This window comes from Zalophus californianus, chromosome 6 (assembly GCF_009762305.2).
Source record: "Zalophus californianus isolate mZalCal1 chromosome 6, mZalCal1.pri.v2, whole genome shotgun sequence".
NCBI classification, from domain to species: Eukaryota; Metazoa; Chordata; class Mammalia; order Carnivora; family Otariidae; genus Zalophus; species Zalophus californianus.
Window position 1 is genome coordinate 2,101,138 of NC_045600.1, and position 24,323 is coordinate 2,125,460.

Below are 24,323 nucleotides of genomic sequence, written 5' to 3' on the forward strand. Positions count from 1 at the left end.
GGGGGGGAAAGGAGCCATTAAGGCAGATTTTTTTTAACTTACTCTTAACAGAAAATCAGTGAGAATCCAAATGGTCTTGGGAGGCACTCAGCTCTCTGAAGACCTGAGATGGCGGGTGCTACGGAAAGCATGGGAATCCAGAGCAAGCAAGGGCAGAGCCTGGCTCGGTCACCACAGCACAGGCCGCGTCCCCAAACCTCCTTGGGCCCCAGCGGTTAGCAGGCCTCCCCCTCCAGGTGGTTACGAGCGCAGGAGGAAGAATGCAGCTGCGTCACTGAGCTCCATGGCGGACAGACACGAGACCCACTCAGCAGCCAGCGCCGTCTCCCACCCGGGAGCAGCGCAATCAGGAACACCCCTGAGAAGTGGCCGCTCAACACTTGCAGACATGCCTCCTCTACCACAGGCCTCACTACTTTGCAAGACACTAGATTCCTTGTTAGACTGCTCTGATACTTAGAAAGTTATTCCTTTTGCTGAGCTGACTCTCCCTCCTTAAACTTCTACCCATTGAGCCAACTTCTTCCCTCTAAAATAAACACAAAATATATTTACTATGTCATCCACAAGGTAACACTTCAAATATTGTATTATAGGCAGGGGGCTCTCCAAAACTTCCATTTCCCAAGCTTATACCTCATGCCACCCCCAGGGACTCTTCAATCATAGCAGTTTCCATGCCGCCCCCACCAAGTCACCATCAGATAAATATACGGACACATGCCACTTCAGGGGAAACCCACAGCAGCATACATACATGTTTACGTTGCTCCATATCTGTCTCATTTCTAGGCTAAGCCTTTATAACCAAAGGTAGGTTATATAAAAAATAGTGCTAAGTCGGGATGCCTGGGTGGCTCAGTCGATTAAGTGTCTGCCTTTGGCTCAGGTTATGGTCCCAAGGGTCCTGGGATCGAGTCCCACATCAGGTTCCCTGCTCAGTGGGAAGCCTGCTTCTCCCTCTGTCTGGCGCTCCCCCTGCTTGTGCACGTGCTCTGACAAATAAATAAAAATCTTAAAAAAAGGGGCGCCTGGGTGGCTCAGTTGGTTAAGCGACTGCCTTCGGCTCAGGTCATGATCCTGGAGTCCCGGGATCGAGTCCCGCATCGGGTTCCCTGCTCGGCAGGGAGTCTGCTTCTCCCTCTGACCCTCTCCCCTCTCATGCTCTCTCTCTCTCTCTCTCGCATTCTCTCTCTCAAATAAATAAAATCTTTAAAAAAAAAAATCTTAAAAAAAAATAGTGCTAAGGCAACAATCTATTTAGAAAAAAAATCGTGTTGCATTCCTACCCTCCCACCATACACTAAATTCCATCCTGATTAAAAAAATTAAATGTTGAGGGACGCCTAGGTGGCTCAGTCGGTTAAGCATCTGCCTTCGGCTCAGGTCGTGATCCCAGGGTCTGGGATCTAGCCCCGCATCAGGCTCCCTGCTCAGCAGGGAACCTGCTTCTCCCTCTCTCACTCCTCCTGTTTGTGCTCCCTTTCTCTCTCTCTCTGTCAAATAAATAAATCTTTAAAAAAAAAATTAAATGTTGAAAAAAAAACATGAGAAACTAGAAGAAAACTCAGGCAAAGGTCTATGTGCATACAGGTGAAGGTAAAGAGAGCTCTCTGAATAAAATGGCAAAAAACTAGGGGCGTCTGGATGGCTGTCGATAAAGCATCTGCCTTCATGTCAGGTGGTGATCCCAGGGTCCTGGGATCGAGTCCCGCATCAGGCTTCCCACTCGGTGGGGCGTCTGCTTCTCCCTCTGGCCCTGCCCCCCACCCCTCCCCACCCTCCTCATGCTTGAGCCCATGCGCACGCTCTCTCAAAAATAAAATTTAATTTTAAAAAATTCAAATAAAATAAATAAATAAAATGGCAAAAACTAAAAGAAAGCATGGATAAGAGTTCACTTAAAATAAGAAACTTCTCAAGCTTCCTATTTAAACTCCCAGCTGAAAGGGTTATGGTAGTGGTTACACCGATTTCTAAAGGGTAAAAATACCGGGAATCTAGATTAGCCCAAACATCACACTTTGTCAGCCTAGCACTCACACCATCCCTAAGACTTTCTTCCAACTCTTGGCTGTGTGTGTATGCCTCCCAGTAACCTAGAATCATGAATCAGCCAGAACAATGCCCGGCACTCCACAGGCACGTCCTAAGTATGTGCTCAATAAATGAATGAACCAGCGTTGGAGCCGGCGCATCTGAATCCAATACCTTTTTATTCCCTCGCCTGTCATGAGGACTCTCTAACCCACTTTTCCACAAAGCCATTATGGCCTAATTATTACACTGCATGTCTCAGATTCAAATCCCCTTTAACATAACCTGTCCTTTACATCAAAACTAAGGTTTTTTAAAATTTTATTTAAGTAATCTCTACACCCAACATGGTGCCCCAAAGATTTCTCTTAATCACTGGTATGTTAAAGCAATTAAGAAACTCAGTCTTGGGGCTCCTGGCTGGCTCAGTTGGAAGAGCATGCAACTCTTGATCTGGGCGTCGTGAGTTTGAGCCCCACATTGGGTGTAGAGATTGCTTAAATAAGCAAACAGAGAAACCTTCAGCGTTACGATCAACTCCTGCTAGGAATAATGGACACTGACAAATTTAAAATGGACGATTCTGGGAAGCAGGACCGCCATGTCCACTGAGACACGGCAAGGGAACTGTCAAGAACTCTCCTGGGCAACACGAGATAGAAGCTAGAGGACCCAACCCTCAACCACCTGTCCTGCAGAACACTAACAGCCAGGCCTTCACCTCCAAAGGGGGAGGTGAGACATGCAACCAGCTCAGAGATAGAAACAGCCACTCACTCAGTGAAATATTTATTGGGCACCAACTCTATCTATGTCAGACACTATTGAAGGCATAGGTGGTGGACTTTACCAAAAAAATAGCTTTTAAAGAAAACGAAAATACCGTGGTGACAAAAGAATATCCTACATGCTCCCGGGGGGTCGGGGTCATGTAGACAGAATTAAAACAATCAGAATGGCTTCAGACTTCTCAAGAGCAATACTGGAATCAAAAGGCAATTAAACAAATGCCTCCAAAATTCTGAAGGAAAATTATTCCCAATTTAGAATTCCATAGCCAGCCAAGCTCTCAATCAACTGTGGGAATAGGAGAATAACATTTTCAGACATACAAGGTCTCAAAAACTTCTACCTCTCATGTACCCTGAGAAAGGGTTTTCTCAGGTACAGGAAGATGCACTCAACCAAAATGACAAATCAAGAAAACATGAAAAAAAAATAAGAAGAAAACATGGACTATGGAGCACAGAGTTCACTGTGGGGAAGACAGCTCTGCACCAACCTGGGGACAAGTGCTGAAAGCGCAGATGGACTGGATTACCACCAACTTAAAAAGGAAATGAAAACAAGGTAATTAGCTCCTAAGGAAACAAAAGGTCAAATAGGAAAAGTAATCATAGTTTATTATACACAGCTCAGCTCTGGCATTTATACGGTCTAAAGATTATAAATGGTAAAGACTGATCTAAACAAAATTAAATTTTATTGGGAGGTTATGGAGATGCAAAGGGTGCACCTATGTGGTGAAGAGAAGCAAAGAAAGACATAAGTCTTAAGTACCTAGAATGGGAAGTCCAACGGTGAAAAATCATCAGGGGGTCTAGCTGGCTCAGTCCGTGGAGCATGAGACTCTTGATCTCAGGGCTGTAAGTCTGAGCCCCTCACTGGGTGTAGGGACTAATTAAAAAAATAAAATCTTAAAAAATAATAATAACCAGGTAATATAATAAGCCTTTATTTAGAAACATTAGAAATGGTGGTAATTATGGAAAAAGTATAATTCTTCTAGGGAGAAGGAAAGGGGGAGCAAGGGAGTGGCAAAACCCCACACTTACAAAACTATCTGTGGAAACTGTGTGTGTACCATTCTCATCACAGAGCACGTGCACTGCCCCCACCTCACAACTAATGAAGCCAGGCTTGACCACCTAGCTGAGGCAGCTTGTGCAGGCTTTCCCCCGCTACACATACCCACTCCTCGCATACTCCAGTCTTTAGGAGGCAAGTCACAAGGTGCAGTCCACACTCGAAGAGCCGGGAGAGCTGATCTACTGAAGAGGGAAGGTAAGGTGTCTGGAGTTCTTCCAGATGGGACAGTGTCTTTTCTCTGCCTCATCCCTCATTTATTTACTCATTTATGTCAACCATGGACTGTAGAGATTTGGGATTTTTTTTGAAGATTTTATTTGAGGGCACCTGGGTGGCTCAGTTGGTTAAGTGACTGCCTTCGGCTCAGGTCATGATCCTGGAGTCCCGGGATCGAGTCCCACATCGGGCTTCCTGCTCAGCAGGGAGTCTGCTTCTCCCTCTGACCCTCTTCCCTCTCGTGCTTTCTATCTCTCATTCTCTCTCTCTAATAAATAAATAAAATCTTAAAAAAAAAAAAAAGATTTTATTTGAGAGCGAGCGAACGAGCACCAGAGGGAAAAGCAGACTCCCTGCTGAACAGAGAGCCCAATGCAGGACTCCATCCCAGACCCTGGGATCATGACCTGAGCCGAAGGCAGAAGCTTAACTGACTGAGCCACCCAGGCAGCCCTGGATATTTGTTTTATGTATTAAATTATACCTAAAGGTTACTACTCATTAAAAATACTATGTTACTGGAGCACCTGGGTGGCTCAGTCCATCAAAAACAAGGGAAGTCTAAGAAATTGTCACAGCCCAGGAAAAATGATGGCTAAATGTGACATGATGTGGTGTCCTGGATGAGGTTCTGGAACAGAACAAGGATATTAGGGGAAAACTAGTAAAGTCCAAATAAAATGGGGAGTTTGGTTAAAATTATGTACCAACACTGGTTCCTTGTCACAAATGTGCCATAATAATGTGGGATATTAACATTAGGAGAAATTGGAATGCAGGTATGCAGAGCCTTTGTACTGTATTTGCAACTCTTCTTTAAACCTAAAGCTATCCTAAAAAGTTTGTTTTTTAAAATTCTACCTACAGGGACGCCTGGGTGGCTCGGTTAGGCATCTGCCTTCAGCTCGGGTCATGATCCCAGGGTTCTGGAATCAATTCCCGCATCGGGCTCCCTGCTCAGCGAGGAGCCTGCTTCTCCTTCTCCTGCTCCCCCTGCTTGTGTTCTCCCTCTCTCTGTGCCTCTCTCTGTCAAATAAATAAAATCTTAAAAAAAAAAAAAAATAGAAATGCTGAATACACTGAATATTTTGTAAAACAAAAATTGGGATGCCTGGGTGGCTCAGTAGGTTAAGCGTCTGCCTTCAGCTCAGGTCACGATCCCAGGGTCCTGGGACTGAGCCCTGCATCAGATTCCCTGCTCAGCAGGGAGTCTGCTTCTCCCTCTGCCCCTCCCCTGATCACGTGTTCTCTCTCAAATAAAATCTTTTTTAAAATTTAAAAAAATAAAAAAAAAATTAAAGCAGAACTGGTTAGATTCTAAAGGCACTTTTTAAAGATTATACCAGATCACACATACATTTTTGTCATATCAGATTATCAATTTTCATGTAATGCTCTCATTTCCCATCTCTACCACCTCATCTTTTCATATATATTTATATTCCCTTTATATTCACAATGAAACTTATACTGACTACAATGAGATCATACATACACAATCATTCTATTAACAGGCAATACAATTTTCAATAGTCTGACAAATTTTATCAAACCTTCCCTCCTCTCAAAAATTAACAAAAAGAGGGGCATCTGGGTGGTTCAGTCAGCTGAGCACCTACCCGATTCTTGATTTCGGCTCAGGTTGTGATTCCAGGGTCATGGGACTGAGCGCCCCAATTGGGCCGCGCTCAGGCAGAGTCTGCTTGTCCCTCTCCCTCTTCCTTTCCCCCTCCCTGGCTCAAGTGTGTACATGCACATGCTCTCTTGCTTTCTCTCTAATAAATAAAATCCTTAAAAAAAAAAGAATTAACAAAAAGAAAGCAAAGGCCAAAGAAGGAAAGAGCATCCATCATTTTGGTCACTTTACCTCCCCCGGTTTTAGCATGTGAAATTCTGCCAGGAGGCAGTAAAAAGCTAATGTGGTAAAGAAAGTTTGAAAATACATATATTTAGGGGTGCCTGCGTGGCTCAGTCAGTTAAGCATCTGCCTTCAGCTCAGGTCATGATCCTTCAGTCCCAGGATCGAGCCCCACACTGGGCTCCCTGCTCGGTGGGGAGTCTGCATCTCCCTCTCCCCTCCCCCCACAGCTCATGTTCTCTCTCTCTCTCTAATAAATAAAATCTTTTAAAAAAAGAAAACATATAAATATATTAATAAATATAAACAAATATATATATTTAAAAGGAAATGTGTGAAATTAGTTTAGTGGTGGTGGTGGTTGCCTGACAGAGAGAACATACTAAAAAATTCACTGAATTGTACACTTTAAAATAGTAACCACGGGGCGCCTGGGTGGCTCAGTCGTTGGGCGTCTGCCTTTGGCTCGGGTCATGATCCCGGGGTCCTGGGATTGAGCCCCGCATTGGGCTTCCCGCTCCGCGGGAGGCCTGCTTCTCCCTCTCCCACTCCCCCTGCTTGCATTCCCTCTCTCGCTGTGTCTCTCTGTCAAATAAATAAATAAAATCTTTAAAAATAAATAAATAAAATAAAATAAAATGTTAACTGCCACATTATGACTTACATCTTAATTTTTTAAAAGAATGTGATAGAGAAAATAGCAGGTCTGGATGAACAGAGTGAAGGACAGCCAAGAGAGAAATGTGAGTTATTCTGACAGTGCTTGATTATGAAATGAAGTTCCTACAAACACAACAAAGGGTAGCACAGAGGGGTGCCTGGGTGGCTCAGGTGTTAAGCGTCCGCCTTCTGCTCAGGTCATGATCCCTGGGTCCTGGGATGGAGCCCCACATCAGGATCCCTGCTTGTCGGGGAGTCTGCTTCTCCCTTTCCTACTCCCCCTGCTTGTGTTCCCTCTCTTGTTGTGTCTCTGTCAAATAAATAAATAAAATCTTTAAAAAAAAAAAAAGGTAGCACAGAAGAAGAAAAATAAGATGGGAGAACAGGGAAGTCTTTGCCAATACTGGTAGCAGAACATCACAACTGAGATGTTTTCCCAAGAGATATTTGAGCTGAACCCATGCGAAATGCAGCCAGCTAGACCCATGGTTCATCTCCCTACATACAACCATAAGCCCTGATGAGCATTAGGAACAGAGACGGTCCTGACGGAGGGAGAAATGAGGAGAAGCAGCCAGAGAGCCTTTAATGAGCCCGTAGGAACAACTGAAGTTGTATTCAAGGAAATAAATACTCAGTGCTATGATCTGAATGTTTGTGTCCCTCCCAAAGTCATATGTAGAAACCTAATTCCCAAGGTGATGGTATTTCTAGGTGGGGCCATTGGGAGATGCTTAGGTCATAAGGGTGGAGCCCTAAGGAATGGGATCAGTGCTCTTAGAAAGGAGACTCCACAGAGCTCCCTCACCCCTTCTGCCAAATGAGGCCACAGAGAAGAAAGCCATCTATGAACCAAAAACAGAACGTCACCAGACACTGACTCTATCAGCATCATGATCTCAGAACTCCCAGCCTCCAGGACTGAGAGAAATAAATTCCTGCTATGGGGCGCCTGGGTGGCTCAGTCGTTAAGCATCTGCCTTGTCTCAGGTCATGATCCCAGGGTCCTGGGATCGAGACCCACATCGGGCTCCCTGCTCAGTGGGAAGCCTGCTTCTCCCTCTCCCTCTGCCTGCGGCTCCCCCTGCTTGTGTTCCCTCTCTCGCTATCTCTCTCTCTGTCAAATAAATAAACAAACAAAATTCCTGGTGTTTATAAGCCCCCCAAGTTTATGGTATTTTGTTTCAGCAGCCCGAACAGACCAACACATTCAGTATCATGGAACTCATTAGAGAGAGTGTTGCACATTGAATGATACAAGTGTCAAAACTTTAAAAATTAAGTGAATGACCTTTCAGTCCCACCCTGGGTTAATAACCAAGAAAACTGAAAACATGTTTACATAAAAACTCACACACAAACGGTCCAAGAAAATGCTGGACAAATGTAGAACTTTTACACCCATACTTTGGTATTATTCAATGTGGAAACAATCCAAATGTCTATCAACTGATGAATGGGTAAAATGTGGCCTATCCAAGGGCGCCTGGGTGGCTCAGTTGTTAAGCATCTGCCTTCGGCTCAGGTCATGGTCCCAGGGTCCTGGGATCGAGTCCCACATCAGGCTCCCTGCTCCGCGGGAAGCCTGCTTCTCCCTCTCCCACTCCGCCTGCTTGTGTTCCCTCTCTGGCTGTGTCTCTCTGTCAAATAAATAAATAAAATCTTAAAAAAAAAAAAAAATGTGGCCTATCCATACAGTTGAATATTATTTGGCTAAAAAAAAGGAACAAAATGCTGATACAAGCTTCAACATGGTTGGACCTCACAAACATGTACTTAAGTGAACCAAGCCAGAAACAGAAGGCCACACATTGGGGCACCTGGGCGGCTCAGTCAGTTAAGTGTCTGCCTTCGGCTCAGGTCATGATCCCAGGGTCCTGGGATCGAGCCCCACATGGGGCTCCCTGCTCAGCTGAGAGCCTGCTTCTCCCTCTCCCTCTGCCTCTCTCCCCTGCTCGTTCTCTCTCTCAAATAAATAAATTCTTTAAAAAAAAGCCACATAGTGCATAATTCCATTTATATGAAATGTCCTTAGAGACAGGAAGCAGACTGGCAGTTGCCAAGGGCTAGAGGGAGAGAAGGGTGGTGAGTGACTGCTAATGGGTTCAGGGTTTCTTTTGGGGGTTATAAAAATATTCTAGAATCAGAAGTTTGAGTAACCTGGTGAATTTTTTCATATACGGATATTTCAGTATAATAGATCCAGAATTTTTTTTTTTTTAATTAATGACACAGACCAAAGAAAACAAAACACAAAACCCAACTTTGGGACCTAACCTACTTTAGCTTTGTCACGAAATCACAGAAAACTTCATTTCTCAGTCTTTCTATCCTATGCTCCCCTTTTGATAAACAACAAAAATCTCAAGCCCTCTTCAATTTATTTAGAAATTGCCAAATACATAATACCTTACCTATTGTGACTAAAAAGCAAAGTGACCAATGGTAATATTAGAAGTAAAAATGTACATATGTTTTTGGTTCTGAAGTTTCAGAACAAAAATTATATATGTACATATAATAAATATATATATATATTTTATTTGGGGGGGTGCAGAGGCTCCACACCCAGCACGGAGCCTGATGCAGGGCTCAATCTCATTACCCTGAGATCATGACCTGAGCCAAAATCAGGAGATGGACACTTAACCTACTGACCCACCCAGGTGCCCCCAGAACAAAAATTACACAGTGCAGAGTCAAAGGAGGAATATTACTTGCTTAAAAAGAGGTAAAACCCGGGCACCTGGCTGGCTCAGTTGGAAAAGCATGTGACTCTTGATCTCAGGGTCGTGAGTTCAAGCCCCACGTTGGGTGTAGAGATTACTTTTAAAATAAAAAGTGAAACAAAACAATGATTCCTTAATTTTCTGATGTTCAGTTTTTGTTTTGGTGAAAGCAGGAGAGGCTAAACAGTGTGGCGGAGGAGTGTCACTTCCCCAGCTTATATAACGAAGTTAAGGTTCATATTTTAAGCCAAATCCAAAAAGTTCTCCTGGAGGGTCTCAATCATTTTCAAAACATGACATTTCTGGATAAAAACAGAAATGTTATTACCCCTTTGTAGGCTTACAATAGTGAGTTATTTTCTAAATATAACACTGTAGTATAATAACAAACATATTGTATCCAGCTATACACTGCCTACTCTTTCCCAAGTAAGAATCACTGAATTCTACTCAAGGGAGGATGTGCTCCATCAGGTACCTCCTGTTCAGAAACTTCATCCGTGGAACACGAACTGCCAGAGGCAGCGGGGAGATACAATTCCAGAGCTTGCCACAAAGCAGTTCCAGAATGGAAATTCAATCAACTGACTTACCATTTTCTACTTGTACCCATGTATCTCCTCCAATCTTATCTTCCTCAAACCGAATCTAACCTAATCTAACCCTTTTATCTCCTTTTCTAAACTTAAATCACAAGAATAAACTGAATGAATCATGTAGGCCTAAAAATCACAAAAATCTATAAAGAGTATACAACTGATGGATCACTAAATTCTACCCCTGAAACTAATAACACAGTTTATGTTAACTAAATTGAATTTAAATAAAGAATTAAAAAAAAAAAAGGCATACCTCTCAGCAGACGCCAGCACACAATGCCAGATGCCTTCCTTATGTATGTTCCTGGAACTTATATCAAGCCCAAAGAAACACGAAAAGGAAGATTAGAAAATCCTGAGTTGTTTGAGTATGACTGAGAGAAACCCTGACGTGACTTAACCTAAGTTTATTTTTTTTGAAAGATTTTATTTATCTATTTGACAGAGAGAAAGACAACGAGAGAGGGAACACAAGCAAGGGGAGTGGGAGGGAGAAGCAGGCTTCCCGTGGAGCAGGGAGCCCAATGCGGGACTCAATCCCAGGACCTTGGGAACATGACCTGAGCTGAAGACAGATGCTTAACGACTGAGCCACCCAGGCGCCCCTTAACCTAAGTTTAGTTGTGGAGCAATAAATTTATACTTCTTGCACACACACATGAAAAAAAGGCAAATGTTTTAATATTCAAGAACCCACAGGGCGCCTGGGTGGCTCAGCTGGTTAAGCGACTGCCTTCGGCTCAGGTCATGATCCTGGAGTCCCCGGATCGAGTCCCACATCGGGATCCCTGCTCAGCAGGGAGTCTGCTTCTCCCTCTGACCCTCCCCCCTCTCATGTGCTCTCTCTCTCTCTCTCATTCTCGCTCTCAAATAAATAAGTAAAATCTTTAAAAAAAAAAAAAGACCCCATAATTATAGCATCTATTATGAATCTGTTTCTATCCTAAAACTATAACCCAATGGATAAAACAAAGCATGCCTTTGCCTCTTGGATGAATCTGTCATGGACACTCTTGCAGAATTCGAGAAATGAAGGCAGTCAGGACTTCCTGGGTCCCTTCCCCACAGCCATGCTCAGGAGGTTCAGTGGGGTTCTGTTCTGAAATCGGCCACCTGTGTACGCAGTTCTTCTAACTCCATGATAACCTAACCACACTACTACATAACATGTGCACATATCCCAGGAAGAGTTCACTTTGCTTGTATATGACCATGCTGCACCTAAGGAAAGTGTTTTACAAGGCCATGTCCCCCACCAGCTCGTGAGGTGCCTGCCCTCATCCCACCCCCCATCCAGGCAGGCTCCTGGCCACAGCCAGACAGTGTACCAGGTCATTCAATCTGCCATGGGACCAAAGGCCAACAGACCCATCTCTTCAGATGCAAATTTTAAGCATGACAAACGACAGGGAAGGGTGGTACTACATGAAAATACAGGAGAACATGCTTCTTCCTAAATCAAGAATGAGTAAGCCCAAATGATGCAGATGTCTCTATTACAAGTCTTTGGTTGAGCAAACAAAAAGGAAAAACAGCTTCTTTGGACTGTGTGACTAAGAGATTACAAAACAGGGTGTTACAGGAGTCTGGGGCAAAAAAATATAGAGGGTATTCATTATGTAGTTTAAAAACACTTTTTATTTCAAAATGAAAAACAAATTAACATAATATCATAACACTAAATTTATGTATTTAAGTGCTAATCAAAGATACATATATGGAATAGTTTTCTTTCCTAACTAAAGAAAGGCAACTAACATATTTTTAAGGGGTATCTGGCTGGCTCAGTTGGGAGCATGAGACTTTTTTTTTTTTTTAAGATTTTATTTATTTAACAGAGAGACACAAGAGAGGGAACACAAGCAGGGGGAGTGGGAGAGGGAGAAGCAGGCTTCCTGCGGAGCGGGGAGCCCGACACGGGGCTCCAACCCAGGACCCCAGGATCATGACCTGAGCCGAAGGCAGATGCTTAACGACTGAGCCACCCAGGCACCCCAAGACCTTTTTTTTTTAAAGATTTTTTTTTTTTTAAAGACTTTATTTGACAGAGAGAGATGGAACACAAGCAGGGGGAGTGGGAGAGGGAGAAGCAGGCTTCCTGCGGAGCGGGGAGCCCGACGCGGGGCTCCAACCCAGGACCCCAGAATCATGACCTGAGCCGAAGGCAGACGCTTAACGACTGAGCCACGCAGCCACCCCAAGACTTTTTTTTTTTTTAAGATTTATTTTTGTATCTTGAGAGCACTCACACACACACACACACACATACACACACACGTGGCGGGGGGTGCAGAATCTCAAGCGGACTCCCCACTGAGGGCAGAGCCTAACACAGGGCTTGATTTCACCACCCTGCGATCATGACCTAGGCCAAAATCAAGAGTCAGACACTTAACTGACTGAGCCACCCAGGTGCCCTAAGCACGAGACTCTTGATCTTGGGGTTGTGAGTTCAAGCCCCACACTGGGTGTAGAGATTAAAAATAAAATGTTAAAAAAATAAAATAGGGGCACCTGGGTGGCTCAGTCGTTAAGCATCTGCCTTTGGCTCAGGTCATGATCCCGGGGTCCTGCGATCAAGTCCCGCATCGGGCTCCCTGCTCCGCGGGAAGCCTGCTTCTCCCTCTCCCATTCCCCCTGCTTGTGTTCCCTCTCTCGCTATGTCTCTGTCAAATAAATAAATAAAATATTTAATAAATAAATAAAATAAAATAAAATCTTGAAAAAAATATATACGTATTTAAAAATATATATATTGGTGGGGGGGCACCTGGGTGGCTCAGTCAGTGAAGTGTTTGCCTTTGGCTCAGGTCATAATCCAAGGGTCCAGAGATCTTCAAGGGCTCCCTTGAGGAAGCCCTTGCTCCTCAGGGCGCCCTGCTCAGTGGGGAATCTGCTTCTCCTTCTCCTTCTGCCCCTCCCCCCCAACTTGGGCTCACTCTCTCATGCATTCTCTCTCAAACAAATAAAATCTTTTAAAATATATATATATATTTTTTAAATTCCCTCGGGAGAAAGGAAACAGGTAAAGAGATGACTCACAGCTTTATATCTTTTTGAATCATGAGTTTTCCCCAAAAGAATATACATCTTTTAATGATTTCAAAAAAGACAAAATAGAAAGCAGGAACCATTAAAAAAAAAAAAACGGATGGGGCGCCTGGGTGGCTCAGTCTTTGAGCGTCTGCCTTTGGCTCAGGTCATGATCCCAGGGTCCTGGGATTGAGCCCCACATCAAGCTCCCTGGTCCGCGGGAGGCCTGCTTCTCCCTCTCCCACTCCCCCTGCTTGTGTTCCCTCTCTTGCTGTGTCTCTCTCTGTCAAATGAATAAAAAAAAACTAAAAAAAAAAAAGGATAAAGTGGAATTCATTGAAATTTAAAATTATTATTTTTATTTTATTTTATTTATTTGAGAGAGAGAATGAGATAGAGCACGAGAGGAGGGAGGGTCAGAGGGAGAAGCAGACTCCCCGCCCAGCAGGGAGCCTGATGCGGGACTCCAGGATCATGACCTGAGCCAAAGGCAGTCGCTTAACCAACTGAGCCACCCAGGCGCTCCTAAAATTATTGATTATTAAAAGGCACAGCCAAAAAACATATAGTCAAGCCCTAGATTGGGAAAAAATATTTGCAACATATGGTACTTGGCAAAAAGACTTGCACTCAAATACATAAGGAATTCCTATACTCAATAATAAAAAGACAATCTGACTTTCTAAATGGGTAAAAGATGTAAAAGACACTTCACAAAAGCAGGTATATACAAAAGGCCAATAAGCATGTGAATAAGTGCTCATTATTAGTCATCAGAGAAATGCTCATGAAACCCATTTGAAAAGATGCCACTACACATCCACTAAAATGTGAAGATGAAAACACACAATACCAAATGCCAAAGGGGATATAAAGCAACCAGAACACTCACACTTTGCTGGTCCAAGTGTAAAATGTACAAGCACGCTGGGTTTGTTTCTTTAAAAGTTAATGATACATCCGGGCTCTGCTCAACTGAGTGTGGAGCCTGCTTGAGATTCTCTCTCCCTCCGCTCACATGCTACCTCTCAAATAAATAAATAAATAAATAAATAGTTAATGACACATCTACCCTATGAGCAATCCCACTCCTAGGTATTTATTCAGAAGAAATGAAAATGTATGTCCACATGGTCTCCTACAAGAATGAGTGCCCCCCCCCCCCCGCCGAGATGTGCTTCAGGAGGAAAATGGCTTAACTGTGTAAATCCATACAACACAACATTACTCAGGAATAGAAAGGAATCACTGACACAGGCAACAACATGTATGAATTTCAAAAATGTTATGCTGAGTGAAAGAAGCTGAATGCAAAAAAATACATATTGTATAATCTCAATTTATATGAAATTCTACAATAGGCAGAACTAACCTGTAGTTATAAAAACCAGATCATTGCAACCGAGGAGTGGTGGGGGGTGACGGATGATTGGCAAGAGGCATGAGGGAATTTTCTGGGCCGTATCTTGATACACATTCATCAAAACAGAACGAATAATATATTTAAGATCTTGGCATTTCACTGTATTTAAATTATATCTCAATTTTTTTTTAAAAAAGCAGAATTTGCTAACATTAATGTACATATTCAGACAAGATCGGGCGCGTTCATAGTGGTATGGTCGCAGACTGCTGTACATATTCAGAAATCATAACTCCCAACATTAAAGATGGTTAAGAATGGCTTTGTTCAGGGGCGCCTGGGTGGCTCAGTCGGTTAAGCGTCTGCCTCCAGCTCAGGTCATGATCCCAGAGGTCCTGGGATGGAGTCCTGCATCAGGCTCCTTACTCAGTGACAAGCCTGCTTCTCCTGCTGCCTGCCGCTAACCCTGCTTATGCTCTTTCTCTCTCTGACAAATAAATAAATTAAGTTAAAATGGTTTTGTTCTGAGAACAGAATAAAACTGAGATGTGGTGGCAGATGCCTCGACCCCCTCAAGATTCCTGGGCACTGGTTTACACACATCTCCCAGTTCATCAAGTCCCTCTTGGCACTGCTATAAAGGGCTTTTTGCAGCAGATGTCATTAAGGCCCCAAGTCACTTGACCTTAAGATAGGGAGATTATCCTGGTGGGCCTGACCTAATCCTATGCCTCTTTATTTTTTTTTTTGTTTTTTTGTTTTTACAATTTTATTTTTAAGTAATCTCTATACCCAACACAGGGCTCAAACTCATGACTCTGAGAACAAAAGTCTCATGCTCTTCTGACTGAGGCAGTGAGGCATCCCTCACATAAGTCTTTTAAATCTGGGTCTAATCTGAAGGTCCTCAGTCTCATAAATCTGGGTCTAGGGGCGCCTGAGTGGCTCAGTCGTTGAGTGTCTGCCTCCAGCTCAGGTCATGATCCCAGGTCCTGGGATTGAGCCCCACATCGGGCTCCCTGCTCGGCGGGAAGCCTGCTTCTCCCTCTCCCATTCCCCCTGCTTGTGTTCCCTCTCTCCCTGTCTCTGTCAAATAAATAAATAATAATAAAAAATCTTTAAAAAAAAATTAAATCTGGGTCTAGAAGTCACAAGAAGCGAAGTCAGAGATTCAAAGTGTGAGAGGAATTCACAGTGTGGGAGCTTTTCTGATCTGGCTTTGAAGATGGAGGAGGTCACCTCGAGGAGCTGAGAGCCCCCAGCTGACAACCAGGAAACAAGGAAAGCAGGACATCAGTACTACAACCAGAAGAACTGAATTCTGCCACAATCCCAAGGACCTACAAGAGCACTGTGAGCTCTAGAAGACAACTGCAGCCCAACACGCATTTGCAGCCACATGAGCCACTCATCCACAGTAGCTGAAATAAATGTGACTGTTTTAAGCCACTAAATTTATAGTAATCTATTACATAGTAAGTAGAAATCTAATACAAATTTCAGACTACTACAAAAGCTTTAGAACTGAATTATATTTTAGTTAAAAAGAACAGAAATTATGGATGAACCTCAGGGACAGTATGCTAAATCACAAATAGCCAGTCACAAAAAAACAAATGCTATACTCTTAATCCTGGGATTGTTGAGTTTGAGCCCCACGTTCCGTGTAGAGATTACTAAAAAAATAAACTTAAAAAAAAAAAAAAGACAAATGCTACATGATGCTACTTATATGAGGTATCTAATGTAGACAAATTCATTGAATCAGAAAGTAGAATTGTGTTTGGGGGTGGAGGGTAGAGGATGGGAAGTTGTTATTTAATGGACACAGAGTTTCAGTTTTGCAAGATAAAAAGGTCCTAGAGATCTATTGCACAACAATGTAAATATACTTAATGTGTTTTTTACCACAACTGTAAAAGAATAGAAATTAACATTTTCCCCGTTTGGTCAATAACATCAGGTTGTGATCCCGGGGTCCTGGGATCGAGCCTCGCCATCGGGATCCCTGCTCCGCGGGAAGCCTGCTTCACCCTCTCCCACTCCCCCTGCTCGTGTTCCCTCTCTCTGTGTGTCTCTCTGTCAAATAAATAAAATCTTAAAAAAAAAAAAAAAAGATTTTATTTATTTGACAGAGACAGCAAGAGAGGGAACACGAGCAGGGGGAGTGGGAGAGGGAGAAGCAGGCTCCCGTGGAGCAGGGAGCCCGATGCGGGGCTCGATCCCAGGACCCCGGGATCACGACCTGAGCCGAAGGCAGATGCCTAACAAGACTGAGCCACTCAGGTGCCCCAAAATACGTACATTTTCAAAAATAGTTAAGACAAAGGGGCACCTGGGTGGCTCAGTCGGTTAAGCGTCTGCCTTCGGCTCAAGTCATGATCCCGGAGTCCTGGGATCCAGCCCCGCATCGGGCTCCCTGTTCTGCAGGAAGCCCGCTTCTCCCTCTCCCATTCCCCCTGCTTGTGTTCCCTTTCTCGCTGATTCTGTCAAATAAATAAAATAAAATCTTAAAAAAAAAAAAAGTTAAGACAAAACTAAATTCTGAATTCATTTTGATGGAAGAGTGTATTAACCGGGAGGCTGTAGGGCAGAAAGACAAAAGAATGCCCTAGAAGAAAGCACACAGATTACCTCTAAATTAGCACACCTGCCTCAGGAGGTGATATTCTCAGGAAAAACTTAAAAGGTCACTAATAATCTCCCAGAAGCCTCCTAGAAGCCAAATCCAATAGATTTGTCCATCCAAATCTTCCTTGATCTTTTTGCCAACTTGACACTGACCTCCTCCTCCACCTACCCATAGGGCAACTCTGCAGTCTCTAAGTGTCAGAAGCTCTCGGAGAGCCACTGACTTTCAAAAGGATGATGAGATCTCCCATATCTTTATCTCCATCCTAAATATTTGTCTTGAACTCCAGACCTGAATCTCCAACTGCCCACTGGTCCACTTGGGCACCCCACAAGCACTTCCGATTCAACCTATCCAAAACCAAGCTCACCATCTCCCCCTCCTCCTGTTTTCCACCTTCTTGATGGGTGTCACCAGCCAGTGAGCCACCCAAGTTAGAGACAGGGAAATAATTCTAGATGCATTCATTCAATAAACATTTATTAAGTGCTTATAAAAATCCCTGATCCCATGGAGATCATGGATGTTAAGTGAAAGAGACAGACAACAACTAAGAAAATAATGAAGTAAAATGATAGCAGATAGTGAGAAATGCTAAGGAGCACGGGGAAGTGGGGACACAGTGATATGCAGAAGAGCAGGCTTGGGATGAGCCTGGGTGTGCTTACGTGAGGCCAGAGTAGGAAGATGAGGGGAAAATATGGGGGCAGAGTGCCTTTAGGACACTGGCCAAAATTTAGCAGAGTGACATGTCACTCCAACTTATGCTCTAGCAGCTCGCTCTCGCTGCAATCACTGTTGCTCCACCTCTTCCAGATGGCAGCCCCACCCTTACCCTGGTCTGCTCACTCCCAAGTCAGGGCCACTGTAACCAGCGAAGCCATTTCTAGTCCATGTGTATCACTGTTGCCACTGTCCCTGCCCTGAGTCAGGAGCTCTCAGTCCTCACCCGGGCCTAATGGCTTCCGACCGAATCTCATCCTGGCTCAAATCAGCTGCCCACCTGCCGTACTACCTATGCTTTCTGAAGTAGCACCTCACTCTTAAGAACCCTCCAGTCCCGCCCCAAAAAAGAATCCCCCCAATCCTCCCTCTTGCCTGCCTTCCCTGATCTTCCCTGTCCACTCACCCTTCCCAACTTTGGTCCCCTTTATGGCAGCACTGCTTCAGGGCCTATGTCCTCCAGAGCAGCCACTACCGGTCTCACCCCTCACACATCTGGCCAGTTGTACATTTTCTTCAAGGCTCATGCCCAGAATCCCCTTCTCTGGGCACTGAGCACAATATTCAACGTACTCTGCCATACCCAACGATTTCCTCTGTCTCCCACCAGACTAGGAGCTCCTAGAGGCCAGTGACTGTGTTTTATCTCTATTTCTCCAACTACTGAGCACAGCAGCTGCCATTCAGTTGGTTCTCGATTTAAAGACCTTGCTTTCACCACTTAACATGCTAATCATTTCTACTCTATGTCCTGAAATTTGACACTTAAAACCTGCCTGTACTTCTGTTTAGGATATTACTGATCACTTCTCTGTTATACAAAGTTCTGGTTTCTTATCATATTCCACTTATGTTTCCATGTTACACGAATCCTACAAATTAATAAGTTTTGACATTTATAGTCCCATATGCAAAGCTACACATTGGCTTATCTATTTTCAACATTATGAAACATGCTTAAGAATGTATAATTTTTTTAAATGTATAATTTTAAATAACTACAGCTGAGTTTTTATTTATTTTAAAATACTTAAGATACTATGTGCCCCTCCCCAGTGGCATTTTCTCCCTCATCCTTCCTGGAGGTCCTGTCCTGACTCCCATGCACGCCCTTCCACCTTTACTCGTATTGTCTAGTGTTTCTAGAAGGCACTTCCAAGCAAAGTGAATGAACCAGGTCACAATGAAGTTACTGCCCTGGGTCCTCCACCCCCCTCGGTAACACCACAGGGCTGCCAGGCTCCACTGCAACATGATGTTGCATTCTCTGATGACCTGGAGAAACTGGCTCTTAGGAGTGCCTGGCTTTGCACAGGCAGTTCCGCCACAATCTGAACTTCTTAATATTTAGTATCATTGTATTCTTACAGATACTTAGGAAACAGAACAATGAATCAAATTTCCCACCCTGACTAAGGTTGCCAATACCTGAAAGAGGTAAATCCAGAACTGTAATAAGATCATGAGACTTAAGAACCTCGGTCTAATTTCCTAATGGGTTTTTCACTGAACTATTACCATGTATTCTGAGCTAATGATTCTGGTCAGTAGCTTAGTCATGCTGTACCCAAAACAGCCCTAGAATTTAAAGCAAAGAATCAAAGAACTGCCCTCTTATATGCCAGTTTAGATAATGTACCTCAAATTTTCTGTTCTCACACTTTTTAAAAACATTTTTGCAAGTACTCTCTATCAAACGCTTCATACGTAAATTCTTAACGTGTTGTTTAAATAATAAAACAATAAGCAACAAAAACTCTATCACAAAATTACCTGGATCTACAAACCTTACGTTATTTATGAAACCATCCAATCCACCCGGCATTAATTTTACTTTAATGCCGTAAGGATTTTTTTTAAGGAAAGGGGTGCACCGAATCTGACAACCGCGTCGGGGTTGCCTCAAGTTTAGCGGCATGAGCAACGCCAGCCCAGGGGAACACTGTGGGTGCAACGTTCCTCGTCCGGCAATTCAAAAGCGAGGATCGCCGAGGAGGCGACGTAGAACCGGCCTCCAGGCAGGGACCCCACACACTTCCGACCAGCCCCGCAGCCCGTCGCCCGCGAGCATGACAGGCGCGCCCGCCCAGGGCGGTGCCGCGGGAGAGGGCGGGGGCCGGAAGGAAGAGGGAGAATTCGGACAAAGCCAACCGGGCCGGCCGCCCCTCTCCGCGCGCCGCGTTCCCGGGGGCGGCCCTATCTCCCCCAGCCCCAGTCGCGAGGCTCCGGTGGTCCGCAGCTGTTCCCGCGAGCCGCCGCCCCCGCCCGCAGCACTGCCGAGCCGGGGGTGCGGGGCCGCAGACGCGCAGAAGGGAACGTAGACGGGGAGGGGCCGGGCCCCGAACTGGAGACCGGGATGGGGAAGGGGCTGTGGCCAGGGATGAAGTCTCGGAGGGGACGGGACGTGGACGAGCGCCGGGGGCCGCGGCGCCGGGAAGGGCCAGGGAGGACCACAGACGTGGACAGGGATGAGGACCCGGGCGGGCTTGGGCCCGGGAAGGGGAGCCGCAGGGGATGCGGGCCAGGGCGGGGGCCCGAGGACCGCGGTCCGGGGCGGGGGGACGTGGGTGAGGACCGAGGACCGGGGCGCGGCCGGGAAGGGGAACGAGGACTCACCGTGCTGCTCCCGCGGGGCCGCGCGCTCGCGCTGTCAGCACCGGGAGGTCGCGGGGCGCGTGCGCGGAGCAGGACTGCGCGGGGCCCGCCGCTTCGGCTACGTCAGGCGCGGCGCCGCGGTCACGAGCGAGCGGCGCTGGCGCGGCCGCCCCGCAGCATCCTCGGCCGCCCGCGAGCGCTGTCCCCCGCGGCTCCTCCCCGCAGCCGCCGCCCCGCGCCCGCCGGCTCTGCTCTGCTCCGGCTCCGCCGCTTCCGCCGCGGAAAATGGCGTCTCGGCGTCCCTCCCCCGGCTCGGCGCTCCCGCCCCACAATGCCGCGCGCCGCCCGTGACGTCACCCGCCCGCCTCCGGGGGGCGGGGCGCGGCCGGGAAAGAGGTCCCCGGCGCGGCGTGGAGCCCTGCGGACGCGCGGGAAGGGGGCGCTGGGGCGGGGCGGCGCCGCCCTCGACCGCCGCGTCCGGGTCCTTCCCTCCTGCTCGCCAGTCTCCGGAGTGATGTTCACTGTGTGCCAAGCCCCGTCTTCACGCGTTTTATGTGCGCGTTTCAATCTCCCTGGAACCCGCAAGGAGGGCTTTCAGGAGCCTCTCCAAACGAAGGGGTCCCAAGGGGCTAGGCTAAGCCAGGAGGTCTCTCTGCCTTCTCCAGGAAAATCTAGTCTTTGATCAAGACCCTGGCCTTCCCCATCTCATTATTCCCTCGCTGCCCCCAGGATCCTCAAGAATGGGAGCTCAGAAGGAGTTTCCAGGCGCTTCCCTCGGCCACACAGGCCTCGCACGGACGGCACCGTTAGTGCCTGGCAGGGGCAGAGACGCCACCCCCTGCTGCCGCACCCCACCCGTGGCAGCAGTGCCACGACCTCCAGCCCCCGCCTGAAGGGCGGTACTTCCAGGTCAGAGAGCACTCCTGGGCCTCATGCTGCTGCATCGCCAGCCCTGCAGGCCTGACTCAGCAGCCAGCCAGGAGGACACACGCTGATTCAGTGGGCAAGGCTCAGCTCTCTGCCTGACCACCACCACCAGGTGCCTGCAGATGTCCCCAGTGCAGGGCCCTGTGGCATTATTAACCAGGAGGCGTTCCTCCACCCCCACGTGCTTTTGAACTGCTGTGCTCTTCAGATGTATGAACCCAGCACCTGCAGCCGTTTTAACCCTGGAATTACAGTCACAGGGGAAGTAAGTGCTCCTAGACTGTCACAGAGAGGCCCAGTTACTTTGCTTTCATATAAATGCAAAAGTCAGCTAAAAAGGGGTGAGGGAGAAGCAGTGAATCCAACCACCTTTCCACACTCCCTTAGTGATTTGGCCACTGCAGCTTGGATGTCACCTGCTCCTCAACAAGCACCTAGGGGCTGGGCACACAGCTGTAATGAAAGTGCTCTAGAGAAGAGAGGAGCAGGCTGAGTGAGGCTCCTTTCTCTGTGACTCTGGGCTTAGTGACTGTTCCCTCCACTCACCCTGAAACCTGAGATGCTTGATGTCCTCTCCTAATGAGTAGCCTCCTTCTTATTGCTCTGATCCATCCCTCTCCAGCCCCACTGCTGCCACCGTTTAGGCTTTATTATCTTGTTCTTTTGTTCTCTCAACAAATATTTGTTGAGCTGCCATGATCCCCACCGTAAGAGCCAAGGTGCGCTGGTAAAGAGGATAAGATACCCGCTCTAGCTCGCACAGTGCTGTGCAGAGAAATAGAAGGTACTGACGAGGTGTGGGAGTGCACTCTGAAGCAGTCAAGTGAGCTGAGACCTAAGTGACTGGAAGGAGCCGACTGAGCAAAACTGGTAGGGAGAACACTCCAGGCAAAGGTCCTCAGGCAGGAATGAGTCTGGAGTGATGGGGAAAGAGAGAAAAGGCCAATTCATCCACCACATGTGCAGGTGCCCTGAATCTGATCCTGCTACTTCTCTCGTGGAAACTCTCTGATGCACCCATCGTTCAGGGCGAGGGGCTGGGGCACAGGCATTTCGGGCCATCCTCAGAGTCTCACACCCAGACTGACAATCATCCACCCTCGCCGGGCAGCCCTGGGCATTCTCAGTGGCTTTCAATCCTCTGGATCCTCAGCAACTCCAAGAGAGACACTGTTATCCCCATTTACAGATGCTGCAGTTAAGGCCCTGCAGGTTCCCTGGTTTGCTTGCTGCTTCCAAGGATTAGCTCAGCTTTAGGAATCAGAAGGGAGCAGCTCTATGCTTTCTATGTGGGCACTGGCAGAGCTGAGGAGAGGCTTTGCGGTGGAAAAGCCTCCACAAGGCTGCCCAGGGGCAGCAAATCCATTATCTGTCCTTCCCCACAAACCTAGAGGACCAGGGCCCTGGGAAGCACACACCTATTGGCACAAGTCCTGGTGACTTTGAGCATCCTTTTGACCAACAGCCTGCTGGGCTAGCCAGGGTCCCAGAGGGTTAACCAGGGTCCTGGAGGGTGGGGCTGTGTTTGAAGTGGGCAGCATGGGACCTTTGGAGCAGGCTCTCTCCTTGCTCCCTTAAGTGCTCTTCCCTCCTGAAAAAGGCAGGCTGCACGGGTGAGCCACCTCCTCCTCCTCTGTGTCTCTCCCTCCTCCTGCTTTCCCCAAACATAGATGCCTTGTCCTCTGCCCTTCTTCCCCTCCTTCTCTGAGCCTTTCACTTTCCTGTTGTGAAAGCTGAGAGGAGAGATCAGGAGGCAGCCGGGAGACCTAAACAGAGCCTGGGGCTGGAGTACAGATTTGGAGGCAGCCGCCTACAGGACCCAGATGAAGCCAAAGCTGAAGTCCCCTGGCCAAGGAAGAGTGAAAACACACACATGCTAAACTCCTGCAGTTGACCAGGCACCTGGGAGTCAGAGATAAATCAGGAGCATACAGTCTCCATTCCCAATATTTATTGAGTACTACTGGTGTCAGGTGTGAAGCTGGGAAGTGGGAGGACAGACACCCCCGCGCTGGCCAGCAACCTATGGAACTGGGAGAGAAGGCTCAGCCCCGGCTCAGGTTCTGAGGGGGGTGGCTCTATGTCCCTCAAGGGTCAGGGGTTTCCTTGGAAGAGGGACATTCATATGGCAGGTGGGAAGGATCCAGCAGTTGAAGTCCAAGTGATGGAACTGTAGGGAGAAAACAGTGCCCAACACAGAACAAATCACACAATCATCTGTCTCATTGGGAGCATGGAGGGGGCCCTATCTTTTCCCTGTAAATGTCTGTGGATGTCTCTGTCCAGGAGCAGCCCTTTTGGGGGAGATTGGGATGCTGGGATTAACCTTTGATCCCGAGGGGTCTGCAGTCCAGTGGATAGGGCTAATCCATCCCTCTCCATCAGTGTCTAAAGAGGAGAGGTAGAGAGGGAAGGGGCAGGCGGATGGGAAGGAGGCCCCGCAACCCTGCCTTTGGCAGCCCCCAGCAGGGCTGGGAAGCGACTATTAGGTGAGTGTCCTCGGGTCCGGAGGGGGCGACCTGTCCGGGCCCTCCCGGCCAGAGAGGGGCCCGCGCAACCCCGGAGAGACAGGCAAGGAAGAGGGTAAGCACAGACTGTGTGGCCAGTACCCCCCAACTTCCCGCTGGTCCGACTGTGCTTCCTCCCCAATACTCCCATCGGGTTCCGCGACCGCCCCTCCGCCCCATCCCAGCCTGGGCACCGCCCCCACACGCACCTCTGACCTGGGAGCCTCCCTCCGCCCCCTCTAGCCTGAGCACCGATCCCCCCACTCCCTCTCCAGCACCGGCGCCCCTGCCCTTCTCCTCCAGCCTGGGCACCGCCCCCCACCCCCTCCAGCATGGACACCGTCCCCCTCGCCCCCTTCAGCCTGGGCACCGCCCCCCCACACACCCCTGACCTGGGAGCCTCCCTCCGCCCTCTCCAGCCTGAGCACCGCTCCCCCCACTCCCCCTCCAGCACGGGCGCCACCGCCCTCGTCCTCCAGCCTGGGCACCGCCCCCCACGCCCTCTCCAGCCTGGGCACCGCCCCCACACACACCCCTGACCTAGGAGCCTCCCCCACTTCCTTCAGCCAGGGCAC

General features: G+C 47.4%; 1 protein-coding gene across 3 annotated transcripts in view; it reads right to left on the minus strand.

Moving 5' to 3' along the window:
* Positions 1 to 20,614, minus strand: part of KLC1 (kinesin light chain 1) — a 60,474-nt gene extending 39,860 nt beyond the window's left edge. For 2 of the 3 annotated variants that reach the window (XM_027568915.2, XM_027568913.2), the window contains exon 1: positions 20,336 to 20,614. The gene's annotated coding sequence lies outside the window, so the exon portion shown is untranslated. Of the gene's footprint in view, positions 1 to 3,597; positions 3,617 to 20,335 lie in introns of those variants that run through there. The other variant, XM_027568914.1, reaches the window with a different exon arrangement.
* Between the last annotated feature and the right edge of the window lie 3,709 nt (positions 20,615 to 24,323).